Raw genomic sequence first — 13,199 nt, 5'->3', positions numbered from 1 at the left:
TGAATCACGGAGCTCGTGGGACGAGCGTTTTAAACAGCGCAGGCGCGGCCTCGTCACACACACGTGGACGAGCACTTGCGTCTGCAGCGGTGAGGAGGCTGGTTGGTGTGGGAGCAGAGGGAGGGCTGCAGGGTGAAAGTGTTGATTTACGGCACAAAAGGGATTTACAGTACATGGCAGGATGGGCAACAATTGAACTATCTTTGTTCACTTACTGGCATTAAGGCTTTAAGCAAGATTGATGACACAGCGTATTCCTTCTGTACATATTTACATGCACATCAGAGGTTTATTGGTTTTCTCTCCAAGTGGCTTTAAGATTGGTTAAATCATTGTGTAACAGCAGTGGTGATATGTATATAAGTACATTTATGTAAGCACTGTATTTGAGGATATATTTTGGGTTCTTTACTTGAGTTCATAGGTACAGATTTGAAGGGCGATGCAGGGAACATGCCCCCCTTGGTATTTAGAACACCTGCATTTGTCCCCCCAAAATAAAATAGACTTTAACATTACTAATAGACACAACAGTAGGCTGGTTTCCACTGCAGGAGCTTGCAGGCTGTTTCAGAATGGCTCCTGTTGAATCTCTATGAGGGACAGAAACTAATCTACTCCAGGGTAGGTCCTGAAAAATGCAGGTTTTGACCTTTATTGGTTTACCTGAAAGAAGACAAATGCTGATTGATGAAGCCCAGAGAGGACAACAGGCACCATTTTTGTCTCCTCTCCTCATCCAGTATCAGTCTTCTCCTCCACATCACGATCAACAATGGAACATTTGCCATATAGGGGAACATAACAAACCCTCCATTGTTCTATTTCCTGCATGCTCATAGAACTAGACTTACATCCACTGACTGCTATTTGTTGTTGTTTTGGCATAGTTGGAGTCATGATCGAAGATGTCAGACCAAACTCAGTAACGGGAACAGAATGGCTAAAAGGGCCAATTAGGAGGTTGTTTTCCCCAAGTTCCTGCAGTGGAAAGTCACCTCATGCCTCAGTTAAGGGGTGTCACATCTTCTATTGTGGCAAACATAATTGGAGGCGTCTACATACCAACATATTTTGAATTGTCATCTGAATTTTGTGTTTTCCTTTACATATATGAAGACTTTTCCAGAACAAATTGATACAGAAAAGGCACAAATTAGTGAAGAAAATTTTGTCAGAATGCAGGAAATCAAGTGTTTGATGCTGGTGGTGGAGACACAGCATCTGCTTAATGTCATCCATCTAACTCCATTTAGGATCAGTTTCACGGGACACAGATTTTTATTTATTCCAAAGTAGCCTTACTGTGTGATCGGATCAGGTTGTTTTAGAAATAGTCAATTAGCATGCCTAAAAATCAATCGCATACAGAACAGTAAGTGAATTAAGAGAAAAGTTGACCACCAGTCATTTTCATTGCATATTAATCTCTTTCCCACATTTTTAAATAGTTTTTTTTTTTTTAAAAAAAAACTCAATTCACCCAATTTACAATATCCACAATACAATAGAGAGAAATTGAGCAAATCTCCACATTCAAACAGCTGGAACCAACAACTTTTTGTCATTTTTTTGTTTTTCAAATTACTAAAATAGATGGAAGATGACCACAGTTAACAGATGGACAAATTCTTAAAGCACCAGCTAAGACATTTTGTGTAAACAAAAACAAAAAAAACCATAATATTTCTGCATCGACCGATATAAATATGTACAAATGGAGACTATTTTTGATACCAAGTGAATTGACATAATTCCACAAGCCCATGACAGCATGCTCCTCCAACTGAGAGTTTCACGTTTCTTTACTTAAACATATGTGCGCTACATGGTGGGGAAACATCTGAAACCCACTACCTTTCATTACCATCACGTTGCGTCACAGCCCGTCTCTAATGGGGATCATTGGCCTCACTGCTTCAGTTCTGCTTCAAGTGTTTATTCTGGGGGCATTTTGAACAGTGGCAGAGGAAAACTTTAAACGGTTCCATGTGTGTACGCGTCTGTATGTATGTGTGTGTGTGTGTGTGTGTATGTGTGTGTGTGCAGCTGGGTGTGCCTGAGATGAAGAAACAGTAGGGCCCCTGTTTCTTCTGGGTTTGGCCCAACAACAGTTAAGTTCTGGACGTCACACTCGCCTCAGTGCCTAGCAGGACACACTGGAGCTATTCTTAGGGCACCGGTGACATAATGGATCATCTCAGACAGGCACCCACCCTCCCTACGTATCTCACAACGGGCACTGAGAACAAGCTCAGCATCCAAACTGTGGCACAAGCAGTCCTGCAGCTGCAGTTCTTGAGCAGGCGAGAGCATGTTGCGGCATGTTGCGGCATGTTACATTACAGGTACGGGGCACTTTGTGCTCCAATTAAGAGACCCATTCAGGGAGTACATACATACAATGAGGTCTTCAATTGCCCACTTGATTGGTAACGACTCTCGAGGTCAAAGCACGCAAGACTGAAGAACAGGGGCGGAGTTCTGGATACTTCTCAGGTTCAATCCTTTTTAAAACTATCATTGTTTACTAGAAACATTCTGCAGCATACCTTGTATTTCCAGTAGTGTTTTGGTATGTAGCCACATTACATTGACTTTTGTAGCCATGCTAGCAGTGTTGAAACAGGAATGGGGGTTTCAGTCAGTCAGTTGATTTGTCTCGAGTAAACAGTTGGAAAGGCTGAAAATAACATTCTGCCCAGATATCAATAGGTGTCCAAACTTGGGGCAGGTGCGACGTGGCATAAACTTCTGCAGAAACAGCACCGTAATCTGCCCTTTCAGGATTTCTGTTTCCACTGAGGAGCGAGATCCAACAGCTTCAATGAGCTACGTGACGTCAACTCTGGAAAACCACGACAAAGAGCAGTTACTGGACTTAACTCCAGTTGTAAGCACTTGTAAGAAATAGAAAAAGGAGGGTTTGTTAAGGTGAATTTTAAGTTGTTGATGGTGACATTAGAGAAAAGAAGGATACAACTTGACAACTAGATTAAGAGGGTGGAAAATGGCATTTCCTGTCTTCTCTGAGTTTAACCAATCACAAAAGTCTTTCAGGGTTGCGCATAAGTACCTATCCCAGAGGCCCTGAGACGGCCTTTAAGTTCCTGAGAGTTTCCCGAGAAACAGATCCTATAGACTTTGATGGTCCTTGAAACTTCCCTTTCAGTTGAATTGAATGCCACTGACTTAATAGTCAATGTTACCATCAGAATTAAATGTCATAAATATCATTGTTTTTAACAGACGACGACCAAACCGGGCACTCCCATCAGCCTCACCTGTATTTTAGCTGTGTGGCCACATCCTTTGAAGGCTGTATTTGAAGACTGGATAAGTCACAACGGCGCGACTAGGCAGTCCAATTTTGACAACTCCTTCAAACCAAGAAACGCTGCCAACTTTTCCCAGGCACTGGGTCCTTCACAGCCCAAACTATCCCAAGATTCAACGTGCGCTGTTCTGCAGCTGTTTCCACTTTTTTTTGTTGTCTTCGTCTCCAGACAGCATGAATCGTGGCCAGTTTCAGCTGACATGGATGAATAATTTCAACCTTCCTGACTGAAAAAAATCGCTAAAGACTTCTAAGTTTTGTTTGTTTCTTCATCTTCTTCATGTTTTTTCACTGTTAGGATACAACCATTTTTTTGGCAGCTTTTTCTACTTTGTTTATGGCAGCTATGTATAATGTCGCCTGTACCTTCACGTTCTGATGATTTTTATCAGCTTAGTTTATTCGCGACCAAAACAGTAAATGGAAACAAGCCTAAACATTTTTTGTGACATTTCAAAAGTTTGCTTAAAATATGCTTGACATTTATATGGAAACACGTCAGTTTTGAGCATGTTTACATGAGATTGGCAAAGTAGACATGTGGCATCACATAGCCGCTATTCTTGGCAGGAGAAACACATAAATCATCAATATTTAATGTTAATCCAATAGTCACAGTGGAAAGTATTTTTTTAGATTATACAACCACACATAACCACATTATTATCAGTGGACCTGGCTGCTACAGACACACCCAGTTGTTCAGAAACTAATTGTCAGCTATTAATTCAAAGGCTCTGACTACTGCGTATATGACTGAAACTAACAAATTAGCAACCCTCTCAGGAGGCAATTACAAGTCATTGTGAGGTAACAAAGGCAATCTCTGACCACTGAAAGCAGGGGGAAGGAAAACGGGCAGTCCGAGAGAGTATAATTGCATCAGTTCATTACAAAAGAGCTCCTTGAATGTAAAACCGCTCCTTGAATGGTCAAAGTCAACACAGTTCACAGCCAAGCAAAGAGGAAATTTAGGGATTTCAGAGAAAAAGGAACAGAGTGTACCCTAAACCAGAGAGACAAGTAGCAGAGAAAGGGAAAATAAAACACTTGCTGATGAGATTAGGTTTCAATTCACACTATAAATAGACAATAAATGACCCAAACCGGATGGCTATTTCAACTCCAGTCAGCCTAAAGCTCTCAAAATCAGGGGCTTTGTTCCAAGAAGCACGTTTCCTGAGTCATATAGAACAAACTGTTAGAGGAAAAAAGGGTTGTGGCCTGTGATGTCTTGAGAACATGGATGTAACACTTCTATTGTTGGAAGCAAGGCAAACAGAAAATTTAGGAAGTAAAATTCCACTATATAAGAACACATGTGTTTTACAACCAGTTCTCGTTTTCTAAGGGCCTTAAATCAAATGTCTCTGGCATTTACTGATGTATATCGGCAGTACTTAGACTTGTCAACAATGAAGGTAACATTCCAGTTCGATATCTCTGAGTTCTGTTGGAGCAAAAAGCACTTTACAATCTGTTCCTCCTGGTACGAACACAACCAGCACTTTACAAAGAATGCCGTGAACTTTTACCTTCTTTTGATAACTGTTAAAGTTTCAGTTCAGGCTCAAATTGAAACATCTCAACAGCCTTTAGATGGACTGATATTTATGTCAGTCCAACATAACCGCGGTTTGCATGGTTCATTTATCCAGAGGATGAAGCATACTGATGTTGGTGATTTAGATTTTTACTCTGAATTTAACTTGAAACTCTGGTTTTAAGTTAACTTCCTCAACATTTCCATGAAATCCAGTTTAAACATATTTGTTTTCTTAAGGATGAACTATAATCACTTTATGATCTCTTGAGTTTCTATGTATCACCAAAGTCAGGTAAGGTTTTAATTTGGACAGGTACCAAATACCTGCAAAACTAAGGAGTCTTTGTCTCAGTTGTTGTGGCCCAGGTGGTATGTTGGGTCATCTGGATTGATGGTTTGATCCCCACACTTCACTCATATTGACTTTAGCTTTCAAAGCAGTATTTTAATAGTTTTATTATAAAAGGTAGGTTAGTGTCGACCTTCAGTCTGAAGGAGCAGTCTGAAAAGAACCATTCTACCCCTGCAGATTTCTTCACAATCTGTTGAAGAAAACCTGTTTTAAAATCTCTATTGGTCAGATACAGCTGGAGTGTTCGCAGTAGCCTAAGGCCAGTGTTATACTTTCCACTAGTATGTCAAGGTCAGCGTGACGTAAGCTTTATCTGCCAAAGTACGCATGGAGTCCTCCACGGATGCTCACCGCAGGCCAAAATTTGTGTCTGTGCAGCGGCTACACCACAAGCTCAGTTGTGTTCTTGCACATAATGTGTTGATACAACCTACTGCGCATGCATGCAACATCCCAGCAGACTAACACGGAATAAACAGCAGTGTAACAACAATTATGCGTCAGTAGTATCCTCAGCTGTCCATAGCTGTCTGTGCATCTGTAAGGGAGTATAATCAAGGCTTAACTATGTCCACTCTAGCGCCCGCCTTTGCCCATACAGCTTCACAGAGCAGGTGTCATGGCTGTAGACTCTTATTAGAACAACTGTAAAACAAATCAATAGTAGACTGTGAAGAATAAGAAGAAAAGCTTAAAGTATCCTAGTGATTTTGGTGGTATAAAGGAAGCATGGTTGCTGATATTTTAGGGTATATTTTAATCTTAATATGCCTCCTTGAATTATTAGTTATCTTTATTTTATCGTTAGAGTTGTTTAAGATGTTACTTAGGCTCCTTCTAGGACGAAATCTTGATTATAAACGTATTAAAAATTCACATTTCTGTTTAATTCTGATCTTGAGACATACAGTAAAATATACTGCTCAAAAAAATAAAGGGAACACTGAAACAACACAATGTAACTCCAAGTCAATCACACTTCTGGGAAATCAACCTGTCCAGGTAGGAAGTAACACTGACTGTGAATCACTTTCACCTGCTGTTGTGCAAATGGACCAGACGACAGGTGGAAATGAGAGGCATTAGCAAGGCAAGCCCTATAAAGGAAGTGGTTCTGCAGGTGGTGACCACAGACCCTCAACGTATTCCACTTTGTAATGAATAAAGATTTTCAACTGGAATATTTCATTCATTGAGATCTAGGATGTGTTATTTTAGTGTTCCCTTTAGTTTTTTGATTAGTGTATATTGTTGGCCATTTTGACCAGAATATTACCATGTCACTTTTCATAGTTCCCTCCTTAATGAGTCACATCTAACCAATGCAACATGCCAACAAACATACCAGTTTGTATTGGTATTTACTTGAATGCTGCACACACCTTTACACTTTTATGTCCTAGCGGGGTGTTCACCTGTAGGGGGAAGTAGGATGAGGCGTGGAAATATGAAAACAGGAGTGGTAGGTGCAGATTTATGGTTCGCCCTGCTCTGTTATCAAATATTTGCTACACTAGACAACATGATAGAAGGAATGTGTTTTTTGTTTGCTATGACAAGTGTCCTGTACGGCAGGTTTGTTAATGTGTCATTCAGATCAGGTTAAACCGAGACTGAAGTCTTGTTCGTGGCACAGTGGAAAACAACAGCCGATCAACTTTTGATGTCATAATAAATGCTTAGCTTCCAGTGAAGTGGAGAGTCACTGAAGTTTGTACTGGTCACCAGTGTCAAACATATGACATAACAGTGTTGTGAAAAATACAAATTAATCTGGGTGGTGGTACAGTGAGTGTGAAGGATTACTCAAAGTTAGTTTACGTGCGGTCATGTGTTTGATCTGATTAAGTAACAACAGGAGCTCCTCCAGTGAAAGCGATCCGATTTAATCATGAGATGTGTAAATCCAGGTCTTCATTCATTCTCTTGTCACACCTTCCTGAACAAGTACAACAGGCCTCTGGTTTCATAGAAGGAAATGGCTCAGTTTCTCAAACGAGAACTCATCGGGGGGGGGGGTTTCATTGTACCTACTGGCCTCAAAGTTGGGTTTTCCTGTTATTTGGCTAAATTCAAAGGAATCATATCTGAGGAAGTGACTTAAGAGAGAGAAAGAAAGAAATTGGGTGGTTTCAGTATTCAATAACTTGGAAATTCAAAATTACACAAGTTCAAAGTGAGACATCTCTGCTGGGGTTGTACAGCCACCTAAAAACCTACTTAATCTCACACACATCCTATGTCCTTGGCTGCGGCCCAAGCTTTGATGCCTCATTACAGTAAGACTTGAAGGGAGAGGCGATTTCCTCAGGATGTTGCTCCAGTAGCTTATGTGATTCTGTGTGTTTGGAGTTAAGATATACTACGTGCATATCACAAGCTGCAGGTTTTTATGGAAGTGCAGGATCATCAGGAGCTGTGCATTCCTTTGCTTGCTTACTGTTTGCGGTGTGTGAAAATAGTACACTGTTTGTTCAGTAAACACAGCAGAGACAATAAATGATCACAGAAAACTCCCAACAGGTTCACCCAGACTTCATATGAATTTAAAATGAATTATCCAGGAAACTTTTTGTCTTGTATTTCTCATTATTTCCTTGTTTTTATTATTTTTAGCCACACTGGCAGCATTTCCAGTGTTGGTCTGTCTATCACTCCTGAAATATTTGTTGTCATGTCTATCTAATCTATTTATTAGATTCTACTATTGGATACTTGTTTTTTTCTTTTTAGCAAAATGTCTCAACAGCTGTTTAAAATTAAAAAAAAAAAAAAATTTAATGGAATGTTCCCTTTTTATTCTACAGATTTGTTTTTTTTAAAATATACAAATACTCTTTAAAATATATTTACATATTTATTGTAATTTCACATTAAAAAAAAAAATTATTCAATTGGTGAAACAGTTTAATTCAAGTTTAGTACTTTTGTTTTAAAACTAGATACAAGTGGCAACTAACAGAAAAAGAAGTATTGGTTCTGTAATTTTACATAGATATATTTGTTCAATAATACATAAATTAAGGCTAGAAAATGTATTTTAATAATGAAAAACGACTGTATTTTTAAGATACTGTTATTTTCTCCTATTTAAAGTACTTCGGTCACCCCAGTTATTTTTTTCCTTCTTTTTTAAACTGTGTAAGATTTAAATTGTAATGTAGATAGCCATGTCGTACAGTATGTTGAGGTTGGTGCTTAACTAATACAGAAATACATAAGAATCAAACATAGATGCAGTGATCAAATGGGATTATTTCCCATCTCAGCCATCTGTGAACGTGTACTACATCCTCATATATCTGCAAGCACGGCTGTGAGCCTTTAGTCTTGTTTCTATATATGAATATTTTGAATGTATGTATGTAAAGCTTGAAAAAGTCTGGCTCCAGTTTTATTTTCTGTTTGCTGCTGATATCAGCAACTACAAACAAACTGGGACAAGCTTATTTGTCAGAGTTTAATAAAGTCTATATCAGGAAGTGCTTACCTCTGTGCAAATATACACGACAGCCCAGCATTTGCACAGTCGCCTCAAGGCTATAGGAATTACGCTTTCAAACAGTTCAAAAGCAATGCGTGCTTACAGTAGCAACAGGTGAACGCGTAAGTAGCTGTTGTCTGTAAACTGTGCTGACCTCACACACGACCTGCTTTTAGGGCTCTGAGTGTGAAAGGAAATGTACCTTCATGCAGCGCACACACCTGGAACCAGAAAGGGAAGCTGGCAGGTTTTAAGAGGTGTTATCAGTGGAATAGAAGTACAGGGCCTATAAATAACACTTCTTTTTTGTCTGAATTGTGAGTAAGTGCGGTAATTTATCCCAGACTGATAGCCCCAATTTCATGTTTGCCAATAGCTTACCAAAAGCGAACCCTGGATCTATAAATGCACCTCCTACAATAGCGTTTAACTGGATATGGCATGGAGCTGCGCCAGAATGATTAACTGCTTTCTTTTCTTTACAAGAAAGCTAGTTGTTTATTTATCTTTTTCCCATAAATGTACCTGCCATTGTCTAATTTTCAACTAAGAAGTCCCACTCGGTCAGAGTCCCATGGTGAGTAAGTGGCCAAGTGCCCTGACCTACAGAGGGATCACATGATTCAGACTGTCTGAGAGAAGGCTGACCGGCAAAAAAAAACAGAAAACAAAAAGCATCATCTGCCTTCTGACAACCGTCTGCCGATGTCCTAATAAGGCATGTTAATGGCCCCGTGTGGAGCACAAGGAATGACAGCCTGTCTGCTTTTTTCTCAACTAGTTATCTTTACATGAGGGTTACGTCAGTCTGCTGATGAGCTAATTTCCTTTTTTTTCCTCCCTCTGTCAGTCTGAACAAACTGGTGAGGTATAACATGAGCGGGCCAGACAGGAGGAAGGGCTAGTCTGGGGGAATTCCTTCAGTCAGTGGGCTTATTTTAAATTTTTATACAATGACATATATGTACCGATAAGGCTTTCTGAACACAGGCGACTATTACTGCCATTTTTTGCAACCCTATACCAAAGAGAGATCAGCCGATTATGCAACACCCTAGAAAAAATAGAACATGAGACTTTTTAGACTCCCTGTGGCTCCCCAGAGTGAGCTATTCATGATAAGCATAACAAAAGCCGCCACTTGAGCAGCTCTTATCAGAATAATTTCTCTGCACCGTGCGTTGCTTTGTATTCATGAACACTAATGTGGTGGAGGTACTAATTATGGAGAGCGCTTGTTTTGAAAGCAACACGATGTCCATAAATGGAATCTAAGCAGCATGAGGGAGGAAGGCTTCTGCAGTGGCTCCTCTTTTATATTATGACTGTATTTCAATCCTCTTCACAGCCTTTTAAAGGTGGGGTGGGCCTCTTTTAGCTGTTTGTGAAAATTGATAAATGTGGTGTTGACTGCTTTGTTGTGGAAATGCTCGCGAGCTCGGGGACCAATCAGAAGCTAGACTAAACAGGAAGAGGAGGGGTCTTCCTGTGCGGGCCTGAAGGAGCTGCCGTTATTTGTAACGTTATATGGATCTGAATGGTAGGATTCTGGGACAACTTTCTCGAACAGTCTCAGAAACAATAGTTTGGCCAAATCAAAAGCAATCCAGGTCAAACGGATCCATAAGAGGAAGTTACAGTTGGAGTTAGATGAGAAGCTCAAACCACTCCTACATCTATCTGTATCTTGGGGTTTTTTTGTGCTTCCATTGGATTTTTACTCACTGTGGGCTTATTTATCACTACAATATGAAGCCCTGCAACTCTATGGAAATGGAACAACTATGGCTTTTGTGTAAGTTATAATGCCATAAATCCTAACAAAATCCAAACCTTGAATTCTTACAATTATCTATTTTGCAAACATTTCAAGAACTAGAATGAGCGTGTTCAACATTTTCCCATGTGCCTCTCGGGTTGACCAACAGTGGGTAAAAAATGATGACCTGACATTCTATAGATATTTTCCTACTTACATTTCTTGCAACCTCTACAAACCTGGCATTTTTCACTCTGCTCTGCACTTCAGCACTAAAACAGGGTTTCACAAATGTATCTTCCAACAACTTAGTGCCAACTTGCTCATCTCTATACCATTATTGAACCATGTGGAATTAATTTCATTGATCATGCCTGTTTTTTTTTTTTTTCTTTCTCTCAGTTTCCCTCATTTGTTTCACCACGTATCTGCTGTCTGCTCTGTGTAAACACATCCTGCAGTTCAGCTGTGTGGTCACAAAATTTTGCCACGTGACTGTTAGTCACAGCGAAGTCACACATGGCTTTTGTTAAATAAGGAATGAAGAGTAAAATGATTTTAACTTTCCAGAAGGAACTCCACAACAAATGTGAGTCTTCAGATGTAAATCCAATTCAGGGGAACTTCTCTTAAAGCTATAGTTATGTAGTATGTGATGTTTTGTAGTAAATAAGGTTTATTTGGATGTAAAGGCTCAACACTTCCCCCTCTATTCATCACCCGTCTAGCAGCATTTTCTCTCAGTGTTACCAGACTTGTTTTTCTAGATTTGGGGGTGTTTCAGATCATAACGTCATTAAAACAGGTCACGACAGCATGTAAAATGACTGCAACAAACCAGGTTCAAATGTTTACTTTACTCCTAGAACGCCAGTACAATTAATTAGGCAGCATATTGGGTCGCTTGAATGACGCTAACAGAAGTTGGCTGTAAAGCTTTTTCCAAATAGACCTTCCAAAGCTGGCGCACAGAAAGCCACCATTTCTGCCTTTATACAGAGGTGTGAATAATGTCAGTGTTGTGTAATAGGTGGTGTATTTGTTAGCTCTGAATACAAGTGGCTCAACCTTGGAGCTATTCTTTTAGTGTTTTGCAAGCGCTTGGAGTCAGTCAGCATCACAGACGTAATGTGTATTGCAGCAATTTTATGTCCTTACGTATCAAGTGAAGTGTGATTTCCTGTCATATTAAAACAATGTGTTGCAAAAATCTAAACTTTTTATTGACCAAAAATGAGAAACAGCCTGTTTTTTGTTTTGTGATGCTGGGTTTTAAGGACAATTTAATTGTTTCATAAAGGGGGAATTTGTCTTGAAATGTAGGATCTATCTTGTTTGATTTCTACAATGGCCACAAATGTTCTTCTTTTGAAAGAATTCAGCATTTCCATAAGATTTTTACACCAACAAGACCTCCAAATTAATTAATTTTTTTAAAAAGCATGGTTACAGGCCATGAGCTGCTTAACACACACAACTTTACAATATTAGACTCCAAAACTGTGAGGAAGACAACTATTTTATGTTTATTTATGCATGAAAGGGTTTAATAAGTCGTTTAACCTCATGAAAATTGTACATTAATTTCACTGGTGGATCACAAAAAGTCATGATCCCACATCGTTGACAAGTTCCAGCTACTCTGCTAAATATGTTCTGGACACATCTGAAATCACACAACTTCTGGAAATCTATCTTCAAAATTGTATTAAAAAATGAGAGCAAATTCTATAGAAGCATCTCATCATTTCTGTGGTCCGTTTGGATAGTTATGCGTCTAATATTCTGCCTCCTCCTTGCCAGAGGAAGTGGAGGAAGTCTGTAGTGTATGGTCACGGGATTGAAGGTCTGGACACTTGATCAGTTATGAAATTCTGTGCAGCCCCCTTTGGTCATATTTCATCTTTTTCCCCTTTTTTTGTTCCTTTTTCTTGTGCGACTGTCTCATTTGTGCTTATGAACAAAGGCTCTTTACATTTGCCCTTTCATTGTCTGCCTGAACTGTTCAGAAAACATTTTTTGTTTTGGACTGTAAGTATGTACATATGTCATAGGCAGTATATTCTGTCAAATGGCAGCTAAAAAAAAAAAAGTAATCCTCATACTGAATCAACAGAAGTAGTGAGAGTAGTTGGCAAGAAGGCCGACTGGTAAAAAAAAAGACGTAAAGAAGAACACAAGCATCAGATTTCCTTAAATTTTGACGTATTTTTCTAAGATTAAGGGTTTCAAATAGACACGACACAAACAGCCTTGACCAGGTGACCCAGCCAAGATAACTCAGGTGCTTACTAATGTCCCAGCAACACAACTCCACAGATTACAGAATACAAGAATGCTCCTGTGATAACTTTCACTGCAACAATATCAGCAATTAAAATGAAGTGACATCAGTGTTGAGGTCTACTTGCGCACCAACAATCATTTTCTCAGGGTTTTTGTAGCATTTGTCAGATGTGTGTCGCCTCCTGAGAGGTCCCACTCTTTCTTACTCACAATCCTCTGACTAATTGTCTACAGTGTTTCTGCCTCTAGCTGCCTGTGGGTCCTTAACTGCGTCTGTAAAAACGGTCTTATCCACGTCATCAGCAGCACCAGAGAGGCCAAATGATGAAAACGGTGGCAACGCTCTGGTTTTTCTGCTTGCGTCGTATGAAAGGAGCCATTAGTCAGTCTTAAAGAGCCACACCGTCTTTCTGGAGCTATTAATAGACACACAGA

This window comes from Stegastes partitus, unplaced genomic scaffold (genome assembly GCF_000690725.1).
Source record: "Stegastes partitus isolate 25-593 unplaced genomic scaffold, Stegastes_partitus-1.0.2 Scaffold499, whole genome shotgun sequence".
NCBI lineage: Eukaryota > Metazoa > Chordata > Actinopteri > Pomacentridae > Stegastes > Stegastes partitus.
Note: the sequence above shows the minus strand (reverse complement) of the source record.